The sequence below is a fragment of the Camelus dromedarius genome, chromosome 29 (assembly GCF_036321535.1).
Source record: "Camelus dromedarius isolate mCamDro1 chromosome 29, mCamDro1.pat, whole genome shotgun sequence".
NCBI classification, from domain to species: domain Eukaryota; kingdom Metazoa; phylum Chordata; class Mammalia; order Artiodactyla; family Camelidae; genus Camelus; species Camelus dromedarius.
Genome location: NC_087464.1, coordinates 22,687,253 through 22,712,150, shown reverse-complemented (window position 1 = coordinate 22,712,150; position 24,898 = coordinate 22,687,253). Strand labels below are relative to the sequence as shown.

General features: G+C 54.9%; 1 long non-coding RNA gene across 1 annotated transcript in view; it reads left to right on the top strand.

Moving 5' to 3' along the window:
* Nucleotides 1–22,715, top strand: part of LOC135318421 (uncharacterized) — a 31,562-nt gene extending 8,847 nt beyond the window's left edge. Inside the window, exons 2-3 of the long non-coding RNA XR_004132974.2 lie at nt 12,782–12,896; nt 22,661–22,715. This is a non-coding gene — a long non-coding RNA (uncharacterized LOC135318421). The remainder of the gene's footprint in view (nt 1–12,781; nt 12,897–22,660) is intronic.
* The last annotated feature ends 2,183 nt before the right edge of the window (nt 22,716–24,898 follow it).

The window sequence follows — 24,898 nt, the reverse complement described above, 5'->3', positions numbered from 1 at the left end:
ATTATAGACACCGTGACATTTCACCCCTAAGTATTTCAGCATCCATTTCTAAAAAATACGAGAAAATTCGTCTAACCTCAAGTGGTCACATATTTCATTTTATCTTTGAGAGGTGAGAATGCTTGAGAGATGAGGAGACAGGCCTGAGAGGTGACCTGGCCTGTCCAAGAGCACATAGCAGAGAGAGGTAGGAGAGGAGAGGTGGGATCTGACCCCTACAGGTGTCAGCCCAGGGTGGGCAGAGACAGTGAGGTCAGGGGGAGGAGGTGAGTGGTCTGGAGCTGGGCAGGTGGCTGGAGCAGGATCCCCCTCTAGGGGGCTGATTCCTCTGGCTCAGGCTGTAGCTTCCACCTGGAAATATCCTTTTCAGATAACTGTATCTTTTCTTTTTGTTTGCTATAGGGATTAATCAGGAACTGCAGTGTCAGGAAAATCTAAAGCAATTTCTTGTTTATTGTTTAATTTAGGAGACTGTTATCAGGCTCTGGCCATGCAGGGCCAGGGAGCCTCTGCTGGCTCAAGGAGCAGGGCTGCCCCTCACCAACCCCCTTGGAGGGCAGTGGGGAAAGCAAGGGGAGGGCTGCCTGGGGGAAGGGCTTAGGATCCTAGCCTGGACAGCCGGGGATCTGGGGGAACTGGGGCTGTGTGTGGGGGAACTTGGGGCTGAGCCTAAGTTCTCGGCTGGGCCGAATCCCCTGTAGCCTCAGAACAGAGAGATGAAATGGGGCACAGAGGGGAGCGCTCCTGGGGCATGTGCAGAAAGGAGGTGGGGGCTCTGGCTGCCTCTGGCCGCACCAAGGAGCCATCCTTGGCTTTCCTGCACGTGCCCAGTCTCCTCCCGGGGGAGGGAGGACAGGTGTCCTCTGCCAGCCTAGGGCAGGCACAGGTCTCCCTGGGCTTCCTTGTCTCCTTAGGGTGACACTGCCCCCTGGCACTCATACATACTTGGGACTCTTCATTTTGCCCTTAGTGCCCTTGGTGACTTGGGAACACCTCCTGACTCTGTGAGGGTCATCGAGGTCATGGGTATGGAGTTGAAGAATGTTGGAACTAGAAAGCAGCCTCAGAGATGACCTCATTTTCCTTTTATGTTCAAATAGGGAAATGGAGGCACAGGGAGTGGGCAACCCCATCTTGGGTTTCACAGTGAAAAAGCATCACAGAGCCTCAGCAGTAAGTCAGGTGTCTGGCTTCTCAGTCCCAGGATCCCCTGCTCCTGGGTCATGTGGACTTGTGGTTCGGAGAGACCAGTGCTCCCGGAGGTGCAAAGGGGCAGAGGCGGGCCTAGTTGGAAAAAGGCTGTCAGTCATCCCTGGGGGTGGGTACCAGGTTCTTAGGACCTGCCCTCCTCTCTGTGTGTCTGTGTGTGTGTGCGTGCACACACACACACACACACACACACACACATCTAGTTACCTACCAGTGGAGAGAATGGGTCTGCAGGTGGAGGAGGAAGCCTCAATGGGGTGTCCTGAGGCTCAGCCACCTGGGGCTGGGACTGTGCTTCTATGCTCCCATCTCTGCCCTCACAATGAAGAGAGCCCTGATTAGTGCCATGCTTACTGTTGGGTTTATTTCTTGAGGACTAGGGTAGGGGCAGTGGGCAGTAGAGGCCCCTGGGAGGAAGGTGGCCAGAGGGAAAGCAAGAGACAGAAACACCAAAGCACCTTCTGATCCCTGGTCTACAGCCACGCTGCACCACCAGGCCCTCCGTCAAGCCTGTGTGTTCTCCGCAGCTGGGCATTCGGGGAAGGACAGGAAAACACCCCAGCCTCCACCGAGTGGCTCAGGGAGGGCTGTGTGACCTGGGGCATGTCACCGCCTCTGCTGGGCAAATTGATGCGGCGAATGGGCCTCTTCTGCTCTCAGGGTAGGGCAGGGAGGACTGGCCACGGCTGTTGGCCCATCTGTTGGCTGGTCCTTCAGCCCCTTGCTGGGTGGGCAGTGGGCTGGAAGGGATCACAGGACATCAGCAGGTCCTTGTTGCTCCCACCCCCAGGCCTTTCCTCTGCCCTCCCAGTGCTGCAGGGGAGGAAGGGCACTGTGCCTGGAGTCCAGGGGGCAGGCGGGCCAGAACCAGCTTCTGTTCCCATGCTGACTGTGTGCTGGAGATTCTGCAGGGCACTGGGAGAGCGCTACCTTTGTTAGTACACGTTACTGCCCTGCAAGCAACCTTTGTTAGCACACGTTACTGCCCTGCAAGAGGGGGTGTTATGGACTCCATTTTACAGGTGAGGAAACTGAGGCTCAGAGAAGTCACCCAGCTGGTCGGTGGTGGGACTGGGATCTGAGGCCAGAACTACCTGACTTTGCTGGACCACACTGTCTTCGAGACTTTGTTTCTGCTGTCGGCTCTGCCACTAACTGTTGTTCCCTGGGTCTGGGTGTTTGCCTTTGTCCGGTGAGGCTGGGAGGATGGCTGAGGGCTGGGCTGCAGCCACAGGCTGGAGAGAATGGGTGTGCTTCCAGTTCCGTCCTCCACCTGACCTGGGAGGTTCTCAGGGTTCTGGCTGAGGCCTGCTGCTGTTCTTAGAGGAATCCCTCCTAAGCCAAGCAGAGTGAGAGGCTCCCTGGCACTGTGTGTGGGGATAGGCCCTCCAAGTGTGTGCAGAACCCCTCGGCACCTCCTGCACCCTCTGCCCCAGCTGGTGTATGCCGTCTGTGCATTAATCAGGCGACGGCAAGGTGGTGTGGGAGCCTGTGTGCACGTGTGTGGGTATCTGGAGGCCTGGAGAGGCACACTTGAGGACTGAGTGTGAAGTTGGGCAGAGGTGAATTTATTGAACACCCGCTAAGTGTTAGTCACAGTGCCAGGTGCTTTACATACCTTACCTCAGTTAATCCTAAAAACAACCCCATGAGATATGTACTATTACTATTCCAACTTAACAGATGAGGGAACTGAGGCTTAGAGAGATTGAGGGACTTGCAAAGGTCACACAGCTAGTGAGTGGAGGAGCTGGCATTTGAACCTGGGAGCATCTCCTTCTAATGGAGGCAATGTCTTCTGTGTGACAGACAGAGGGGAGGTCTCTACTGCAGCTAGGAAGGAGGGAGTTAGGTTTCAGGAAGATACCGCTGGTGTCTGCTCTGTATTTATAGAGAGGAGGCCAAGGGTTAGGTGCGGGGTGCAGGTGGGGAAGGGGTGGTTCAGAAGCAGGTGGAAGAGGCCTGGTTGGAGTCTAGCCTATAGCCTAGAGACTTGTGTCCTTGGCTCTGTCATTTAAGGGTCTGCACCCTCAAACCTGCCTTACTTCCCCCTGAGAGGATGGGTGCACACTCTGTATTGTCCCTTCTCAGGCTCAGGCCTGGAGGTGGGACTGAGCAAGGCTCCTTGGAAAACAGTCAGGGCGGCGCACCATGTGGGGAGCGTCCAGGATGAGGCTGGAGAGGGGCCCGGGCTGTGCAGGCCTCCAGTGCCAGCTTCTGGTGGTGGATGTTCTCTGGAGTTTGAGCAGAGCCAGGTCTGAGGACTGGCAGGATGGATCTCTGGTGGCTGGGGGCTGGCTAGTGGCCCTGGGCCATGGCTGGTGGACCATGGAGAGAGCAGGGTTGTCCAGGGCTTCTCCCCTCCTTGCCCTCGCCCCGCGGGTGCAAGTAGGGGTGTAGGGGGTGGCTCGTCTTTCCTTGTCTCCCATTCTCTGCCTTCCCTTTTCTTGCCTCTGGGAATGTGGAATAGGAGTGGGGGTCTCTGGCCCCTCCCAGGCCCCTCCCTTGGAGGCTGTAAATATTTTATTTCCACCATCTCTGCTGCTGGAAATTGCTGCTTTTAACACCTTTTTTTCCTTTTGCTTCATACAAACGAATGCTGGAAAAATTCTGTGCTGGGCGCTTATTCTGTCTCTTTTGCTCGTGCCCAGAGTCCCCTCCAAAAACTCTAATTGCTTTTAAGCTGCGATAGTTGGCAAAAGCAATTTTCTTTACATTATGGAGAAAGGGGGGGAAATCCACCACATTTTCTTCTTCCTTTTTTTTTTTTTTGACTCTAACCTTTCATTTTGAGTTCCTCCTCACTGCTGCTGAGGTTCTGGGAGAGAAATGGAGTAGAAAGAGATGTGGACAGGGAGGCAGAAGCACCCTGGGACAGGGCATTTTGCCTCTCTGAGCCCCAGTTTCCCCACTGACAAGGTGGTCGAATGTCCATTCATTAAGCAGACATTCCCTGAGTACATCCACTGGAAGGAACTGGAGGGTAAAGCTCGGCTCTGTCTTTGCTGCTGCATCCCCAGCACAGAGCCTGACACATAGTAGGTGCTCAGTTGACTGGATCAGTAGCTCTGTTGTGAGCCGGGCACTTTGCCAAGCACTGGAATGCACGGGATGAATCAGATGCAGCCCCTGTCCACGAGAGCTCGCTGACATAATCACCCAGACATAATCACCGTATTACTGAGTTGTACACAGGTGGGGACTGGATACTTAGGAGTGCAGAGCAGGGCGGGCCAGGGAGTCGGGAAGCGCTGCACAGAGGAGAACTTGGGCTGCATCTTGAAGAGGAGGGTAGGAGTTTGACAGGTGAACCAGGGCCAGGGAGGAGGGAATTCCAGACAGGAAAAAACATGTGCAAAGACCAGGGGTGGTCAGCGCTGGAGCTGAGGGTGGGGTCAAGCCAGGGAGGAGGTGAGGCTGCCCAGGTGGGCCTGAGTTGCCGGAGAGAGCTTTGCATGGGGTTGGCGAGTTTGGACTCGGTCCCTAGGGTAATGGGGAGTCCTCGGAGGGTTCTGAGCAAAGGACGTGTGGGAATGACCCCTCTGGCTCCACAGAGTGGGAGGGATGCTGCCTGGGAGGCTGGTCCTGGTGAACCTGTGGGGGAAGGGAGGCTGGCAATGTGAGCTTGAGACAGACAAGGCAGGGGACAGGGTACCCAAATCCTGCTTGTGCTGTGGTGAGAGGCAATCCAGGCCTTCCCTGGACCATGGGGTGGGGGTCCCCTGGTATAGCTGGGGTGGCCGGCATCCAGTCCACAGACCTCCTCTGTTGCCATGGTCAGTAAAGCTTGCTTCGTTCTTGGTTCCTCAAGGTGTACAACCCTTTACAGTATATAGACCTTGGAAACATCCCCTAAGGTGAGCAGAGCAGGGGGCCATTCCTCACTGCCAGGTGTAGGCCAGGCTTGCCCCAGGCTTCTGCAGGCAGGTGAGATGGGGTGTGGACTTGAACCCAGGTCTCAGGGCCCCTCGCTGACTGCCTGTACCACCTCTGCTGCGCTCCCCTCGGCCCCAGCCCTCTCCACTCCTCCCCTCTCGAGCCCTGTGCTCCTTCCCTGTTTGCAGAGTGTGTGGGGCTTTTCAAAAGCATTAATGATAGAAAATAAATTGGAATCGGAGAGGAATCATCGCTGGGCATTCTCGGAGGGCCGCCTCTGCCCTTGTGTCTCTCAGCCATATTGAAGCCAGCAGCCAGACCAGAATATGAATGAGTCTGGGGCCGGCATCGCTCTTAATCTGTCGGGGAGCCCTCCCTAGCCAGACGGCACTCACCAGCAGCAAAGCTGTTTGCAATGAGGCCTCAGCGACTGCTGGGCATCACTGACCAGGACTGATTTCTCTGGGATAGAGTCACAGTCCTTGGCTGTGGAGGAGGGGTGGAGGGGGCCTTGCACCCAAGTGCCCCCCCGCCCCCCCCCCCCGCCTCAAACCCTCTGCGGGTGACACAGTTTTGAGGCCAGACTGGGGTGGGGTCAGGCATCTCTGCCCAGGGCAAGGGGGCCCATGCCAAATTGGCTTATCTGGATTCCTCATCTGCGTGTTCAAGGCCCCCTGTGTGAACTTGGCCTTCTTTGTCCTGCCTCTAGGAAGCCTTCCTTGATCACTACCCAGCTCACACTGGGTTTTGTGTTTTCAAGCTTCTTGTGGCCTCTGGAGCAGGGGTACACACCTAGTGCCTACAGAGGGCAGGCAGGTGATGAGCAGGGCAGGCTGGGTGTGCAGCAGTAGGGGGAGGCGGAGTCTGGCCGTGTGAGGCACAGCTTGTGAGCCCTGCCACAGGCGCTTTCACACGCGGCTCTGCTAGGCGGCCTTTGCTCCTTTTCATCTGCCAGCTGGTGGAGAGCGACTTGAGGGCAGGCCCTGCCTCTGCCCCCACAGCCTGTCTCCCCATAGACACAGGCACAGGCTGGGCATCCAGGCAGTTTTCCCGGGAAGCATCAGAGGCTCCGCGGGCCTGGGGAATCCCTCAGAGCAACCTTCCTGTTTAGAAATGGGGAAACTGAGGCCCAGAGATGGGGGAATGGAAAGGGCCCTGGTTCTGCTCTAAGCTGACTGTACATCCGTGCTCTTCCAACTCTTCCAACAGGAGGAAGAGGGCAGTTTTTATACCTCTGTTTTAAATAGCAAGAAACTGAAGCTCACGGTATTTGGATTCAGGAGGACACTCAGGCCTACATTTGAATCAGTGTGTTGGATACCCAGTGCCTGCTGCCTCTTTCTGGCAGGATTGGGGTGCTGAGGTGGGCACCGCGTCACCTGAGGGCGGTGAGGCACATTTGTGCCCAGAGCAAGCCCAGCCAGCAGCAGGAGGCCTGGGATCCTGGCCCAGATCTGCCACCAGCTCCCTGCATGACCCAGCACAGAGGGCTACCCCCTGTGCCTCCAAGCCAGTTTCTCCAAGCCAGGCTGAGAGAGGCCCCTGGAGGGGTCAGAGAGAGTCCAGGGGGCTCCACTGAGCTCATATGCCCTGGCCTGGCTGCCAACCCTATTCAGTGCTTCTGTCTAGCCCCCGGGGTCCCTTGGCCCCAGTCCAGGCTTGCTGTGAAACCTCTCACTCCTGTCCTCTCTGAGGTCCCTGTCATGTGGGAGATGGTGACACCCAAGAAGGGCTTGGGCTCTACAGGTCCAGTTGGCAGTGTGGGGTAGCCCGGGCAGCCTGTCCGCTTCCCAGGAGGGAAGAGGGACTCAGGCCACCACCAGGTGGGAGAACTGTATCCAAATACCGGACTGGATACAGCCCTGTAGTCTGAGCCTCACCCCTGCACGGCCCTTCCTTTCGCCCGCTCAGAACGGGCTCCCAGGGTCCACCTTGTATAGCCCTGGGGTGTAAGATGGGGATACTGAGGCCCAGAGAGTCCGAGAATGAGACTCAGGGCTGACACTCACTGACTCTGACCTCTGCCCCGTCCAGCCTCCTCCCCAGGCAGCCCCGCTCATCTTGGACAGCTCTTGTCCTTGCTCAGAGTCAGCATCTACTCCCTGAGACTCTCGCAGGGGTCCTGGTTGGGGCCTGGAGCTGCAGAGCCTGTCCTGGCCCCTGCCCTCCAACACCACCCACGGATGTGCGTGCAGATGTCCAGCCCCTGGGACCGCTTTCCTCTGGGGGACAAGACTTGCTCCATTCCTGCTTGATGGTTCCGAATCTTTTTGGTCTGTGGGCCCCTTGGGGAATCTGACGAAAGCCATGGCCCTATACCTGAAACAGGCGCACTCCCCCTCCCCGAACCGCGTGTTCACACTCACATCTAGATTTGTGCCGTTTCAGTGCTCACAGACCTAAGTTCCCCCTCCCTGGGGACCCCTGTTAGGAACTCCCGCTTTAATCAATTCCCAGGTGACGTGGTTAATGTGACCTGTCGGACTGCCCTAGGATGGGAAGCTAGGCGACTCAGTCCCCAGGCCACTCTCTTTCTGCTTCACCCTGCTGCCTTACGAAGGTGTGCCTGGCTGAGTGCTGTGATAACCCACTCATTCTTTCCACAAACTTTAGTCCATGAAAGCCCCTCATCTTCCTCCTAGGAGGCAATCACTGTACCGTCTAAATATTGTCCTCCAGCCTTTTGGGGCATAAACCAGCAAACTGCTGTTTATAAAAATGGCTCATTCTGAAGTAGCATTGTACAGCTAGATTTTTTTTCATATTGTTATACATACATGTGCTGCCTTCTGCTGAATGGCTGCAGAGTGTTCCATACTATGGATGTGCTGTGTTTTGTTTAAACATTCCCTTATTGATAAACATTTAAGCCGTTTCTTTTTCACTCTCACCAGCAATGCTGCTATGAGCATCCTTTAATATTTATATGTGAGTGCCTATGCTATTATTTCTGTAGAAGCGCCTGGAAGTGGGATTACTAGGTTGTAGGGTGTGTGGGTTTAAAACGTTATTCGATATTGCCAAATTACCCTTACAAACTTTGAGCCAATTCCCCTTCCCTCCGACGGTCCATAAGTGTTCATTTACCCACATCCTTGCCAGCACTGGTTGTTATCAATCATTTAAATTTTTCCCAGTCTGATGGGCAAAAAAATGGTATCGTGTTGTTTTCATTTGCATTTCCCCGATTGCTAGTGAGATAGAACATCTTTTCATATGTTTATTGGCCAATTTAGTTTTCCCTCTGTGGATTTCTAATTCACTGCCAATTTTTCTCTTCTTTTGTCTTTTTTTCTTATTGATTTGTAGGGGCTCTTTGCATATTAGTGATATTCTTTTCCAGCATCTCACTTGCTTTTTAACTTTGTTTATAGTGTCTTTTGCTGTACAGATGTTTTTATGTGTTTATGTAGTCGGATTTATCAAATTTTCACCTTATGGCTTCTGGATTTAATGTCTGGCATAGACGGCTTCCCCCACTGTATAAGATTTCATTTCAAATAAAAATTTTATTTCTGAAAAATCTTTGCAAAGCCCTGGTTTGTGGGCTCCTCCTGGCAGCTGCAGCGCTGGCTTGGGGAGGCAGTGATAGTCCCATCTGCCTATTCATTTCATCTCTCTGTCTTGAGCTTTGGGGTCCCAGTTGCTCTACCTCTCCTTTTTGTGTCTCTACTGTTTTCTCATCCCCAGCTGGTTCCCCACTGAGCAGCAGTAATTAGGGGTGGGCGATGGTAGGCGTGGCAGCACTCAGTGGGTTGGGACAGGATGGTGGCCGGTTAGGGACATGCCCCCCTCATCCACCCTTCACCTTCCAGCCCAGCCCCAAGTCATATGGGCTGGCAGGACAGCCCCTGGCCCAGTTCTCTCTCTCAGAGAAGCTCACTTCTTGCTGGGAGCCTGAGGGAAGACTCTGAGCTAAGCCTCACCCCTCCTCTAGCAGGAAGCCTTCCCAGGCAGCTCCTCCCTCCCTGTCCGCAGCCCTGGGCCTGGCCCCTCCCTCCTGCCCTCGCTGGTCTTTCCCCTTCCTGCCTTCTCGGTGCTCAGCAACCTTGGGTCCACCTGGGTACCTCTCAGGGTCTGTTTCCACCTGTGTAAAATTGGTCCCGGGAATGTGGACCAGCTGCTGGGAGGCATGGCCCATGTGGGGTACAGTGGAGCTGTTGGGTCTTCCAGGCCAAGCTCTGGAAGGTGTTGTCCCCTCAGTACTACCTCCGCCAGAAAAACCTCTGCAGGAGAGAATTTGTGTGCTGCTGCCAGAGGTGGGGACTTGAGTTCCACGAGGGTGACAGCCTATGACTAGGGCTCACTTGTTCTCTGCCCCATCCCGAGTCCAGTGCCATCCATGTCTGGCTCATGGGAGGTGCCCAGGAAGGGAGGAATGAGAGAGGAAAGAATGAACAATGCAGGAAGATGCTGAGCCAGGGGAAAGGAGGAGGGCAGCCAGGGCACTCACTTTCTTTGAGCTTATGTGTAGCAAGGTACTTTCTCATGGTTCCTCATTTCTGGGAACTGGGGTTGCAAATGGGGAACACGCCCCATGATCTCCTGGAGGTGAGGGCCTCACACTGGAGGCCTCTGTGTGGGGGCTGTAGGGGGCCTTGGGCTGAGGGAGCAGTTGGGAGACAAGTCGGGGAAACCTGGAAGTCTCTTTGAAACATGGCCCAGAAGCACATAACTGAAATCTTTGAGGTGACCTTCCCTGGGCTCCTGCAGCCCCTTACACTTCTGTCCCAGCATCCTCCCTCTGACCGTGGTGGACTGTCTCCTCTCTGAGCTCCTGGCATATTGTACTTCATGTCTTTTTATCCCCGTCACCAAGCACAAAGTAGGTGCTTACCAGCAGTAGAATGAATGAATGAAAGAAAGAAAACCCGTGGGTATAGGGTAGAGGGTTCAGGTCTGGGAAGAGGAGACCTGGGCTCTGGGCTTAATTTTTTGGCTGACTTGCTGGGTTGACCCTGACCCTCACTGGGCCTCAGTCTCCCTTCCGTACAATGGACATGGACCTTTCAAGCTTTGAGATTCTGTGACTGTTGACCAGAGCAGGCGCTTGTCTCTGTCTTACACACACACACACGTGTATATACACGTGCACACGGGTATATACACACGCCAGTACTATCCTCTTTGATCACAGTGTTTTCTGAGCACCTACTGGGTGCCAGCCCCCCACAGTACTGAACCCACTCTGGCACATCCTGAAGTAGCTGTTTCCATGGAAGCCTCACATTCCCCAGGGCATGAGTTAATTCTGCTGAACACACAGGCATCTGATTCCCAGGGCTCCCTGGGCTCCACGGAGGAGTCGGGGAGCCAGGAGGGAAGGTTGGAAGCCTTCCCACCTCTGCTACGGTTTCCTTCACCCCTCCTTGGCTGTGGCGCCAGCTGCTAGGATTTCATGTCCATTCTGGACTCGGCTACAGGCAGGCCTTGTGTCCAGGAGAGCTCCCAGCTCCCACTGCATCTCCTCCTCTGCCCCAAATCATTGTCATGCTCTGCCTGTGGTCCCATTTCCATAGCAACTCCTTGTGATGCCACCGAGGAGAGTGGGAGCTTTAGAAAGGTTTGGGGAGAAGGGAGCGGGAGGCCCATTCATTATCTTGGAACATGGTAGCTGGGGGCTTGGAGCGGTGCTGTGGGGATGGCTTGCCGTGCCAGCTCAGGTGGAACTGGGCTCAGGGCTGCCAGCCAGGTGGTCTGGAGGTCTGCCTGAGACAGGGCTGCCCGGGTTGGCCTGGGCCTTGCTGGCTTGTGCCAATCTACAGGGAGCCAGCTTGGGCAGCCACTCAGGGCACCCCTGCCTGGATAGGCCTGGCTTGGAAGACCCAGTCCTGAGGAACTGCCCAGACTCTGGCTACCCCTTTGTCCTCCAGGATCAGCAGCCATGGCAGGGCATCCCTGGGACCTGCTGGCAGCAGGGGGCATACACTGGGGCTGTGAACTGTGGGGCTAGGCAGGCCCTCTCTTGCTGGGTCCTCACTGCTCGTGGCTCTGTTATCAGGATGGGAAAGCCAAGGTGGACCGTGGAACCTGCTCGGGGCCCATTTCTCTGCCTCCTTCTTGGAGGAGAAGTTTGCAGTCCATGAAACAAGAAGACTTGCCTCCAGAGAGTCCTTCCATCTTTACCTACCACGTAGCTAGAAATTCCACCGTTTGCATCTTAGACTTGATGGAATGTTGGCTTTGGGAAGGACTCAGAGGCCTACGTTATTACAGCCTCCTCTGAGCCCCAGCTTTCCCATCTGGAAGGCCTTGTATGTCCCCCTGGGGACCTGGGCCTGTGCTATGTGGTACCATATGAGGAATTAAGAGAAAAAGGAGGGGTTGGCCTGGCCTTTCAGGGAAGAAGAGGGAGCAGCTTCTGGGAGCCAGGCCACTTAGATGCTGACTTTCTGCATTTCCCTCTCCCCATCACAATTAGAGTCACCTCTGGGTGCCACGTGCACTCATGCTTTCTTAATGCTTGTCTTTGCGTTGACTCAAGTTTGAAGGTGGATCACGGAGCACTCCTCAAGCCCCACATCCATGAGATCACAGCTGTAATATGCTTGTCATTTTTTTTAACACATGGAAAAATAAACATGCACCTATGAAAATCAAAATGCCTGTCTGTGCACCACCTAGAATCCCCGTGTGCGCCTCCGGTAATGTGTGTCCCACACTTTGAGAAACTAATTGGATTGGAACCTCTTGGCAACAGCTCAGAAAGGGATTTGGGTCTTTATCTGAGAGGGGGATTTGGATCTTGGTCTGAGAGGTTAAGGAAACTGAGGCTCAGAGAGGGAAGCTTGGCCCAGGGCCACACAGCCTGAGAGTGGGAGAGCTGGGAGTCGATCTGCCTCCTGGGACTTCCAGCCAGGCCTGTGTCTTGGGGTCTTGCCAAGGGGACAGGACTCCCTAGTGTCTTCCCCTACTCGTGGAGGATGGGGAGACTGGAACCCCAATTGCCCTTGGAGAACATGTGGAGGAATATACCAGGATTGGCTGGGGAAGGAGGTGAGGGGTGGGAGCCGTGGGGATCTGGGAACTGGGAGGTGGGGGTCTCAGGCTCAGGGAGAGGCACCCCTGGTACTCTGCTGCACCCACTCTCAGGGCCCAGCCCTGGGCCTGCCTCCTGGAGTGGGACTGGGCCCCGCTGCGCCCCAGGCCATGCATTCCTTCTCTCCTTTTATCCTCCCAGCAGTCCTGGCAGGAGGGACAGTGTCCCCATTTTATGGATGAGGGAAGTGAGGCCCAGAAATTTGACTTTCCCAAGGTCACAGAGCCAGTGGGTAGGGGGTGCCTATTCAGACACCCCTGCCCCCTTTCTGTTGCCAGAAACCCCACCATTCACAGAACCTCGCTTGCCCTGGCTGGTGGCATGTGTGTGAGTGTGTGTCAGTGGGTTAGAGCACGTGTGTGTAAATGTCAGTGTGTGAGTGATATGTGAATGTGTCAGAGAGTAAGTGTGTGTGTGCATGTGACAGCACGTATGAGTGTTTTAGCATGAGTGTGCTGATGAGTGAGAGCACATGTGAGGGTACGTGTGTCAGCAAGGAGAGAGAAAGTGTGTGTGCATGTGTGAGATGTATGAGTGTTTATGGTCCAGCCTGCTGAGATCAGACCCACTGCGTGCATGGCCCCCCCACCCCCACTGCTTCCCAGAACTGCCCCTGCTCCCCGACCCTGGCTGACAGCTCATCTCCTTTTCCCACAGCCTCCTGCGCCCACAGGCCCTGAGGCTCCTGTGCCCACCGGCAAGGAGGGAGACCAGTCAAGCCCAGGCTGACCCCCAGCCCAGTGGCATGCCCCAGACGCCTGCTCGACCTGCGGTAAGAGGCCACTCTGAGCCACCGGGCAGAGTGGGGGCGGCGTGGGCCATGGGAGGTAGATGTGGTGTCCCCAGCGGAGAGGCTGTAGGGAGGCCACTGAGGGGCAGTCTTTCTGGGGGTGTTCCCATCTCCCCTTCCCCGCACGAAGTCAAGGCCAGGAGGTCTGATCTGGCAGCGCCACCTCCCACTAGTCCTTGCTGTGCCCTGGGCCCTGGCAGCCAGCTCAGGAGCCTGGGGCGCTCTTCTGAGTGACGTGGTTTCATGGACGCGCCGGCGAATGGGTTCCCAGGTGGTGTGGGAGGTCTCTAAAGGGGAGCTGAAGGGCCCTGTCCTTGGCTCTGTCACATTGTTGACCAAATGTGTGCATGACTCCAGGTCAGGAGGGAGTGGAAATGTGTGGACTGAGACAGTCAAGGGCCAAGAAACTGTCAAGAGGCTGGCACTGGCTCCGTCGTGTGAAATTTAATGGGGCTCCAAGCCAGAGTAAACGTGCGGATTCAGACACCTTCAAGGCAGGATGAAGCTCAGCCCCCCGTGGGTGCGTGTGACAAGCACTGGCAGCCAGGTGACCTTGGCTCTGTATGAGCAGAGCAGATGGCCTCTTGGACTGTATCATGAGGAGCAGGACACCCACAATTTGGGAGGTGACAGGCCTCCCACTCTGTCTCATGTGGGGAAATGTGGAGAAACTACAGCAAGTCCCGAAGAGGCTGTCGAAGGGGAAGGAAGGGGATCTGGATTGCTGCCTCGCTTGCCTTGCTTGTGACAGTGAATAAGTGCCCTGTTCTTGACCCATGAGAGGGATGCCGGGTGGGGGCTTGGGGCAGCAGGTGGGACTGGAAGGTTAGCCCCATGTTTCAGAGGAAGGAGACCTAGTGGCTCAGCAGGGCAGTGGGCCTCAAAGCCCTTCTCCTGAAGGACTGGGTGACAGTTGCGGTATGCCTGAGGCTCAGATGACAGTCCTCCCATTCAGGGAGCTGTGGGGTTGGGGGGAGCAGATAGCTGGATTTCCTTCCTGGGCACTCGCCTCGATTTGAAGTCCAGTTATCTCCATCAAAATATACCCGTGAGCAATCAGTCCTGGGTGGAACGAGCAGCTAATTAGTCCCTCCAGTTTAACCTGTAATTGCTGCTGGGAGATGGGGAGAGAGGATGGGCCAGGGTTACCTGCAAGGCAGCCAGGGGCCAGGGGAGGGCTGGGGGCAGGGGCATCAGGGCGGTGGGTGGCTGGGCCCTCCCCCCACCCTCATCAGGGGCCGAAGCAGCCTCCCTGCTGCCCAGGGCCAGCACAAGGCACCAGGAAGCTCAGTGGGCAGGGAGACGGGGTTGGTGGGGAACAACTAACACGGAGTCGGGGTCGCTCTCTCAGCTGGGGGGCTGGAGGGTCCTGGAGGAGGGATGCCTGAGCTGAGCCTTGAAGGCTGTAGAACATTTAAAATGTTCTATTTTTCTGATTATAAAAAAGCCCGCATGTTCTCTATGGGAAATGTGAGCACTTGGGTATTTTACCCGTCAGTCTTTTACAAAATAGGTATTTATGACATAATTGGGATCACGCTGTACTCACTGTTTTCTAACCTGCCTTTTGCACTTAATTCTATACCAAGATCATTTTCCCATCATTAAATACTCTTCTGTACTGTAATTTTTATTGGCAGCATAATGTTCCAGCCTGTGTGTGCCGTAGCATGTTTAACCAATTCTCTGTGGTAGGGTTTGATTGTTCCCCTAGTGTGTCATCATAAATAGGACGTGGATGTACAAAATGATGTATGTAGAGCAATGATGGGAAGAAAAGGTTTAGGGGAGCAGGGAGGGCCCAGGGCAGGGTGGCCAGGTGGAGGAAGGGCAGGGGAGGCTGGGAGTTCCAGATACCACAGTCCTTGACCTCTCGCTCCCTGGTGAGATTAGTGGCAGTTAAATCAAACCCCTCTATCTCCGGTGAGCCCTGTCCAGGTCTTCTTGCCGGAGGGACGCATGCATCAGATCTGAACACTTACTGACTCCTGACTCAGTGCTGCTGGTCAGATAGGCCTCCCTTCATCCCCTCAATTGGGTTGGAGAAGGGGTGGCCCCTGACATTGAAGAGCCAGGGAGGGAGGCTGAGGGTTTGGGTGTCTCTTCTAGGAAGCTTCCTTGACCTCTAGGCCCAACTGGTGGTCCCCTACCAGTCCTCCCCTCCTTGAACATGAATGTTCACCCCAGCACTACTCACTGGCTGGGTGGGATTACCCATGGATGTGGATCTGTTTCTCTCCACAGACTTTGGGGGCTCTCAGGACAGACCTAGCCTGATTTGCCCCTCTGTTCCCTTGTGGCATATACCAGGTACTGCACAAATGCTTACTGAAGTCATTCATTCATTCAGTGGCTCATTCATCATTCATCTGACACATACATATCGAGCACCTGCTATGTGTCAGGCACTGTTCTATGTGCCCAGCATTCACAGGTGAGTAAGTCAGACCCGGTCGCTGTCCTCACTGTGCTTATATTCTAATAGAGTAGACAGAAAATGACCAGAGATGTAAATTCATAGTACAAGGTTAGGGAGCAATAAGTGCCCTGGACAAGGGGAGCGAGCATGCAGGGGGAGCCCGCTCTGCAGGGTGGTTGGGAAAAAGCCTCTCGGCTGAGCTGCCCTTGGAGCAGAGACTGGAGGAGAGGGAACAAGCCCTCAGCTGTTTGGACAGTCTCTGAGCTGGGAGTAGCTGGTGGGAAGAGGGGCTGGGAAATGGACTTACAGAGCCTCTTGTTAGAGAGTGTGAGTGGAAGTTGTTCATAGCCCACAGGCTCCCTCTCACTGCCTCATGAGGAAAAGACTATGGGGTGAGGGGAGTGAGGTGGGGAGGGGGCATAGAAGCAGGACCCTAGGAGGCCCCAGCATCAGTCCAGAGAGAGCTGGTGGGCTGGGCCTGGGTGGGGAGGTGTGGCTGAGTGTAGAAGACCAAAGGGTGGACTGTGGGCTGTGAGAGGTCAGAGCCTGGGAACTGGTGGGTGGTGGTGCCTTTGACTGAGCTGAGCTCAGGGGGGCTGGGGATGGGTTTGGAAGGAAAAGGAAGAGTCCTGTTTGGAAGTGGTACGTTTAAGATGTCAGTATCCACATGGAAAGGCTGCACTTACCAGGGATATGTGAGGCTACAGCTGAGGGCAGAGGCTGGGGCTGGGCATGTAAAGGAAGGAGTTGTCAGCATCCTCAGGGGTCTACCAAGACCTCCTGATCTGGAATCACTGGTGGAACCTAGGAATCTGGATGATTAACAAGCCTTGCCGTCATTTCTGGTGACTGGCCAGGTTGAGACCCGCTGGCCCAACCCAGACTCATACTGGGGGAGTGCAGGTGTCCCTGAGAGTGTGACCTCTGACCTTTACTTGCATAACTGCAGGAATGGGGCCTCACTCTCTCCAGGGAAACCTAGGCCCTGGAGGCCGCTTTGATGTGGAAAAAGTCCTTCCTTGTGGTACTGATCTGAACCTGCTTCCCTGAAGCCTCCATGAGTGGGTCAGCTCAATGTGGGGCAGGGGCCATGGTTGGCCCCCCGGGAGCTCTCTTTTCCTACTCGCATAGTAGATGCTCAATAAGTATAATTTAAAGTCATCAGCCACAGGACGCAGTGATGGAGGGCAGCAGAGGGGTTTCTGGGGAGCTGTGCATTGAGGGTCGGGTTCTGGGAACCTGGCAGACATGGCCCCTGCCCTGTCTGAGTGCCCTATCATCTTGTTAACCCCTCAACCATTTGCCACCCTTTTTGTGGGGGGTGAGGGGTGTGGAGCATGTATGCCCAAAGGGAGAGGTTTGAGGCCTTTGAGCAGTCTCGGGTGAGGGTCCGGGGGTCTGTGCGTATCGGGGTGGGCGCAGCTGCCACTGCTGCCACTCCTGCCTCTGCCCCCGAGGGCGCTGTGTGGCTGGGGGAGGGGTACGCAGGGAGCTTGCCTTGTTAGCCTTTGTGTTTAGCCCGTAGGTTTCATAGGTTTCGGGAGAGGAGATGCTGGGGAAGCAAAATTAAAATTCCTCTTTGAGAAGTTAACAACTTCCCAATTAAAGGATTCTTATTTGTGAGATGCCTTAGAGGCCTTTTCAATCAAGAGGCTCTTCTGAATAATAAAAGTCCTTGAGCTGGGGTTGGAGAGAGACGTAGTGGAGTCTGAGCTGCAGACAAGAATGTGGGGGACACCGAAGGTGGGCACCCCCAGCCTTGAGAATGATGGTTGTGTGTGACGGGGGTGGGCTGCAGCTCCTTTCTGCTCAGCGGTGGAGGTGGGGATTGGTATGGGGAGGGTTAAGAGGGGAGGACTAGCCCCACTTCTGCCCTCTGCAGCCCTTAAGCCCCTCTGGCTCCAGACTGAACCCTACATACTGGTGCCCTCTACTGGGAACCCTTGGTCCTTTTTCCACTCATCTGACCCTCAGCTCTTCCACTCAGGCCAGGATGGAGTTGGGAGGAGGTTGCGCTGTGTAGGTGACAGCCCCTAATTGTGGGCATGGCCTGACCTTGTGCTCAGGAACAGCCAGTCTGGATAGGGGGCAGCATCCTCTTGGCTGCTGAGACCCCAGGCTCCCTGGTGACATCCCGGGTGTAGTTTTGTCTCTGTTTAGTAGGTGTGTCCACCTGCCTTTCAGCTTGGTGCCCCTACTCAGCACTACTGGGCTGGTTTTCTGGGAGATCAGATCTGTCCTGCTTGGGGCTGAGTGTCTGCCAGGTGTCCCAGGAGAGCTGCATCCTTAGATGCTGCTGGGGTAAGCCCGCCTAGTTTACTTGAGTGTCTAGAATGTGGAGGCCGCTACTACCTGAACCCCACTTACGGATAAGGAAGCAGAGGCTCGGTGAAGTGAGGTGACCCCTAGATGCAGAGAGGGGTTCTTGCTCCTTTTAAGGGGCTTCTCTTCCCATCTGCCCCGAGGCCTTCCAGGTCACTGAGCAAAGAGGAGCTGGAGGGGACATTGGCCAAGGCCCTCCCCTCAGTGGGCAGCCCGGGCCTTTGCCCCTGGCCGCACAGGGTCCCCCCGCAGCAGTTTCCAAGGTCATTTGAGGAGACCGTGCCGAGGGTGGCTCCGCTGTCCAGGCGGTGTGGTGGGTGGCGGGAGTGTTTTCGGCCCACACCTGCCTTCCTGGCCCCCCTCCCTGGAATGTCCTACTTTCTGGAAGCCACTGCAGCGAGGCTGCCTGTGTAAATACCCAGAACTGTGAGAGCCCGGCCCCTCTGAAAGGTCATCCGACCGTGCAGGTTCTCCCTGGAGTCCTGGGTTGGACCGATAATTGGGAGCGGGTGATGTGCTGGTTGGGGACCGGGAGGGGGCCATCCAGCAGCCTGGGAGAGGGGAGGGCAGGCTGGGTCTACAGACCCTGTGAGGGAGGGTCTGACCAGGTTGGGAATGAGAGACTTTGGATTCAAGCTCTAGTCCTGCCATTTAACTGTTTGTGTGGCCTTGAGAAGTGACCCCGCCTCTCTGGACCCCAGTTTCCTCCTGGGGGGCCTAGAAAGCAGTGGGGCTGAGGTGGTGGGGGTCACACGGGGTAGTGTGTGTGAACTGCAGGGCTGGCGGGTCATGTCTGTGGAATGTGGATTTGTGGACTCTGTCTTAACAGCATCATTTGGTGGGGTTGGTTCACATCCCAGCCCCGGGGTTTGGGCAAGTGCTTCACTTCTCCTAACCTCAGTTTCTGCATTGGCACAGTGGGCATAATGATACCTATTCACATCAGTGGGAGTCCTTCTCCTTGAATCATTTAATGAGTCCATCCTTCCTGACTACCAAGTGGTACTGGGCTCAGTGGCCACAGAATGAGTAGGTGACTATTTTTGCTTTTGGGTAGCAATGTGAAGTTAGAGAGATTGAGGAGAAATGCTGGGAGTCCAGGAAAGGGAAGGAGATAAGGGCTGGAGAAGTCAGGGAAGGCTTCCTGGAGGAGGCTGGACCTTAGTGTTCAGGAGGATCTGGGGGAGGGGATGGGGCATAGTCAGGGGGTGGGGTGTGGGAAGGGGTTGCAATCAGAGTCCAAAGAGGTCCCAGCCCTGGAGCCCTGGTGGGGGTTGGGGATTAGGAGTTGGGAGTGGGACAACCATCTCCTGATTTAGGGCAGAGGGCATATAACCTGGATCCCAGCACAGAGCCTGGCATGGGGCCTGTGGTGGAGGACAGGGGTTCACTGTAGGGTGTGTGGACAGATAGGACTCCTCAGACCCTGGGGCCTCGGGTGGGAGGTATGAAGGCCTCGTACAGGGCCTGAGAGGAGGTTGGTGGCAGCTACCTGGACTGGCAGGTTGGGCCTGTGGAGATGCTCTTGCTGGAGGTGGGGTCAGCCTAAGGGCAGCCTTAAGCTGGAATTAAGGAAGCAGGGAATCTGGCTTCTCGAGGGTGAAGAGACCAAGAGAAGTGGGAGGGGTCTGTACTGGGTTGGGAGGACCAGCAGACTCACTCTTATCAAGCAGCCACCATGTGCCAGACCCTGAGTCAGGCTTGCTCTGAACTGGGGCTTGCACAACAGCCCAGAGATGGGGCAGCACTTAGCTCATTCTAAGAAACTGGAAGCTAGGCTCAGAGAGGCTCCTCTGAACTCCAAACTTCTAGCCTTTTCATTGGTCCCACGCTACTCCCAAAGACTGGGTTTTAGAGGTGATGACCTCTCAGACTTCCCTGGGTGAACTCTGTAGAGGGACACCCAAATAATCGGTCTTCCTAGACTTTGCCTTCCTTGGTATGCTCAGAGACGTTGAAGGTGTGCCCCAATGCCACACAGCACTGAGGTCTGCAGTCCCTGGCTCCTTGGAGAGGAGGTACTGTGTATCCCCTCCTCTAGAGGGTCCGGTGGCCCCTGCCAGGCCCTTCCAGTTTTGAGGACAGAGAGAATCTTTCCAGCCACAAGCCTACTCATGTGTCTTAGCCACTGAAAGAGGCTTTAAAATCTCAGCCCCAAATTAAAACCTATGTGTGCTTCAAAACAGTGAAAAATTTCCCTAATAAAAGAGAAGGTACACTCAGGCATGTCCTAAATGAATGGAGTGACTTCTGGGATTAATCTAGGATGTATGGGAGGGCATCCAGCTGGGAAAAGCGAGCAATGGATATTGTAACAAATTGTTTGCTCCCAAGAGGAATAATTCTTAATGTGCACGAGCTGCAAGCGAAGGCACCTTGAGTCCTGACAGCTGCCTCACGTTAGCTGGCCCTGAGCGGAGTCTCTGCTAGGGTGGCCTTACCTTTAGGCCTCTGGACCTTCAGTGATGACCTTCCAGCCCCAGAAGCCATTCTGAGTGGGAGTTGGTGGGCCCAGAATCTGACCTTAGAGTCCACACTCCAGGGTCTTCAGAGTCCTGCTGCCCTCCCCTGCTCTGTGCCCTTGGCCGGGTGGTTCGGGGGCTGTGCTTGATAAGTGGCATTCCTCCTTCCCTGCAGACTTCCCGAGTCTCGGGCCTGCACATTCCCCCACCTCAGACCATCCCGGGGACTCTCCACACAGACTCGCTCTCTGCCTGCCTCAGTTTACCTGTCCGGGGCTTGGGCGACTGCCTCCTCCCCAGCTCCCTTGCCTCAGGCATAGGGATGTGGGAGCAGTGCTGTGCTCCTTGGCCAGCACTCCCAACCTCCTGAAGTGTCTTTGTGCTGAACCTGGGGAAAGGGGAAAATAAAGGAACACGACCACCGAGGTACAAATGTCAGAGACAGGCCTCCTGTGCTCCATTCCCCACTCCCAGCCAAGGACTGACCAGTACAGGGGCAAGAGCCCTGGCTTCTGAGTCAGACAAGCCTGCATCTGGTCCTAGCTCTCCACTTTCCGACCTTGGGACCCAGGTAAATCCACAACCTTTCCGGCTTCCTCATCTGTAAATGGATAGAAAGGTGGGAATCTTTCTATCATCACCGTTGTCTCATATTTTTGAGAGCACGATCTCATTCACCCACAGAACAGTCCTGGGAGATGGGTCCTGTTATTTCCCCCCAATATGCAGGTGAGGAAACTGAGGCTCGGAGAGGTCAAGTAAGTTGCAAAGAGTGGCGGGGCCAGGACTCAGACCTGAGTCTCAGATCTGGAACTGCTTCTTGAAATTGTTTAGAGAAAAGGTTCCAGGTCATAGATGCTGCTCCACAGACCTCACCCCACCTGTTCCCTTTCCTTAGTTGAACAGGTGCTGAGACCTTTCAGAGGCTGGGGCAGAAGACACTGGGGACAGGGAGCCCTGGCCCCCTTCTCACCAGCCCCTCTGGTCTAGAGCTGATCTGTCTTTTCTTTCATTCATTCACTCACTCACTCCATTCATTCATTCATCAAGTGTTTATGAAATATCTCCTAAGGGCCAGGTTCTCTTCTAGGCTGTATGGGTACAGCACTTAGAAGGTACTCACATTCCACCTGCCCTCGGGTGGTTTCCATTCTTGTGGGAGTGGCAGTGAGCCAAACCTCAAATAATTCAGACTGTGCTGAATTTTGGAGGGAAGTAAACAGGGCCATGAAACGGAGTGACTGGGATGGGCTGAGCGGCTTTGGAAGGGGAGGAGTCTGGACAGGACTTTCTGAAAAGGTGACCTCGAATCTGAGAAGAAACGGCGTCCCGGGTGGCTGAACAGCAAGACTAAGGCCTGGAGATGGGAAGGAGCTGGGTGTGTTTGAAGACCAGGAGGAAGACAGCATGCTGGTGGATGCGGAAGGAGGGAGAGAGGGAGGAGAGGAGGGAGCAAATGGGGGCCTCGGAGGCCCTACCAGGAACTGGATTTATTCAGAGGGGTGGCAGGGGCGAGGGAGGGGGAGCTCTGGAGAGCACTAAGCCGGAGAGTGACAGGATCTGATTTGTGCTTTTCACATTCTGTTCTGGCCACCATGGGGAGAGAATGGATTCGAGCCAGTGGCAGGGAAAGCAGGGAGCCTGGTAGGGAGGTGGGTGCTGGGTCTGGTGGTGAGCTGTGGGGTCATGGCCAGGGGTGGCCTCAGGATGGGGAGAAATGGATGGATGGGGGAGATGCTGGAGATGGGCCGTGGGGCGGGAGGGCCGAGAGTCTGGGTCAGGGGAGGTCAGCCTGGCCTGAGTGGCACTGTTTTCTGAGCTGGGATTCTGGGCCAGAAGGAAGCGTGACAGTCCTCATTTGGACTTGCTAGGTGTGAGGTGCCAAGGAGCCATCCAGTGGAGCATCATTGCCCCAGGCAGTGTCGGGATCTCCTGTGTGTCTGTAGACACACTCAAAATGACTTCTTGTGTCTCGTGACACTCGTTCCAAGGTCAAAGGCTTTGCCCTTAGACATCAGGTCATCTCATTGCCAAGTCCATTTTTTCAGATAAGGAAACTGAAGGGCTGTCCCGGAACTGCACACCGCCTTCCTCTAGACCCCCGGCATTGAGAGGAGGGAGTAAGAACCTGAGTGATGACTTGATAGGAAGTTGGCAGGAACACTCGGGGAGCCCGGCGCCATCTCCTGCTGACGCCTGGTGTCTGCGTGTGTGTGTGTGTGTGTGTGTGTGTGTGTGTGTGTGTGTGTACGAGCATGCGCTTGTGTGTGTGTGTGTGTACGAGCATGCGCTTGTGTTGGGCCCATTAACAAACAGAGAAATAAATTAACAAGTATTCAACCCACCAAATGTTCCTTCTGTTCTGTATAATAGAGCACGGGAACATAATTTTCCCCTGGAGCAAATTGCTACAGCTGAACCTGCTCCTCGTTTTCCTCCAAAAACTGCTTAAAATTCTGGAACGCTTGTTGATTTCGGGTCCTCTCCCTTTCTGCCTCCTGTACCCGACCCCCGGCTGCTTCCCTCTGCTGTCCTCATGCCAGACCTTGGAGGAGCCAGACTGTCACAGAGCAAGAGTCCCCGCCCTGCAGATGGGAGGATCTTGGCGGGCAGCAGCTCAGGCTGGGACCGCATACAGGGGGTAAGGGGCTTTTGGAGTGCTGAGTGTGAACCTAATGTCCAGGGTTTCCAGAAATGACCAGTGGCTTCCCACTGAGCCCTGCCACAGGTGTGCTGTGTGACTTTGGGCAAGTCACTGCCCTTTCTGGGCTTTGGTTTCCCCTAGTAAACTGGGGCTGAATGTGCCTGCCATCCCAGGGACCGCACCTTGCAGTGTACAGAGTGCTGTGTAAATGTGAGCCACCTCCTTCCCAGGACACCACGTGCAGGGAATAGGTGCCACCCTTATCGCACTCCTGGGCCCTTCCATGAAGCCTCTGGATTCAGGGACTCTTGCCCTGCTTCTGAAATCCTCTAGGGCACTTCTAATTTTTTTTAAAGCAAGTTAATTTTAATCCACTTTAATTAAACATGTCTTATAAAAATGTATATTTATTTATAGACCTTCTCTCTCTCTGCATATATCCTGATCATTTCTGTCATTCAGAGCCCGGCGCAGGTCCCTACTTCCAGGCAGCACCCTTAGGGGTGGGAGCCTGGGCTAGGGGGAGGCCCTTGCACATTGACTCCTGATTGTCTCGGGCCAGGCTGTGTTACCTTTCATGGTGGCAGAATGGGGAAGTGGGGATCCGGTGCTGAGGAACCATAACATTCCAGCCTGCTACCTCTGTCTTGGGGGGTCTGGCTATACTTTAGAGGACCAGGCAAAGTTTCACCAATCCTGCAACTATCTCTGTGCTCCTCAGCACAGAAACTAAACCCCAAAGAAACTGCTGAGGCTTTGCAGGCCAGACGAAGGATGGGCCTTGGCTGGAGTCCACTGTGTGACCACAGGTCCAGCCAGCCAGGATCTGACCTGTTTTCAGGCCCTAGGATGGCCCCAAACCTTGTCTCCTCCAGGAAGCTCTCCTTGACTTTGCTGTTTGTCTTAGTCTGCTTGACTGCTGTTAAAAAAATACTGGGTGGCCATAACACAGACTGGGTGGCTGAAACAACAGTAATTCGTTGCATGGTCGGGCTCTGGTGAGAGCTCTCTTCCTAGCTTGCAACGACTGCCTTCTCTTTGTGTGCTCTCATAGCTGGCGGGAGGCAGCGGGGTCCTGAGAGGGACGTATTTCTGGTGTCTCTTCATATAAGAGCACTAATCTTACTGGATTAAGGCTTCACTCTGTGACCTCATCTAACCTTAATTATTTCCTCACTCCAAATACAGTCATGTGGGGGTTTAGGGCTCCAACACATGAGCTGGGGGACACAATTCAGCCCACACTGCCATCCCTCTCTCCTGTCCCCTGGCTGCACTGAAGCTGCACACTCTAGCGTTTGTTGTAAACTGTTGGCTTTACTTTTCCCTGAGGTGTCCTCCCAGCGCAGCCCTGGGCATGCTGGGGCTCCCTGTGTCGCGAGCTGCTTCCTGGCTGAGGTCACAATATGAGGGAATTTCTCGCTTCTTCCCCTAGTACCTGTCACGTGGGCCCTATGCCCTGATCTCGGCCCACATCTAGGGTGCTTGTTGGTCACGTGAGGCAGGGGAGCCTCCAGACATCCACACCCGCCACATCCTTCCCTTCAGTGGCCCACTATTGCTCACAGGGAAGAGTTCAACTCCCTTGGCCTGCTCTTTAAGGCCCTTCAGAACTGGCCCTTGCTTGACCCCTTAGGCTCACTTCCTGCCTTCTCCTTTGTCTCAAGTACAGGTCTTATTATTTTGTTCTTGTTTTTGTACCTGCTGGTCCTCTTGCCAAGTATAAAGTTGTCCCCTTATCCAGCCAGTGAACTCCTACTTATCCTGCAAAGCCCTCCCAAGTCCAGTCTTCTGCAACTCCCTGGGCTGAGTTTGTCTCTCCCTCCTCTGAACTCCCGTGGCACTCTGTGCTTCCCTGTCACTGTGTTTGATACCCTAGATGGTCCTTGTCAGGGGCTGAGTCTGGTTCACTGCTAGGTTCTGATACCTCCTCAGTGCCTGGCTCTGTAATTGCCTGTGGAGTGACTGAGTATTTACTGAGCACCTACTTGTCCAGGCACTTTTTTGGACCTAGGAGGCTGTCATCATGGAACTTACAATCTAGCAGAGGAGACAGACATTAAACAAGATGAGTAAGCAAAATATTGTATTGTGTTAGATAGTCAATGTCAAGGAGAAAAAGATGTCAGGGAAGAGG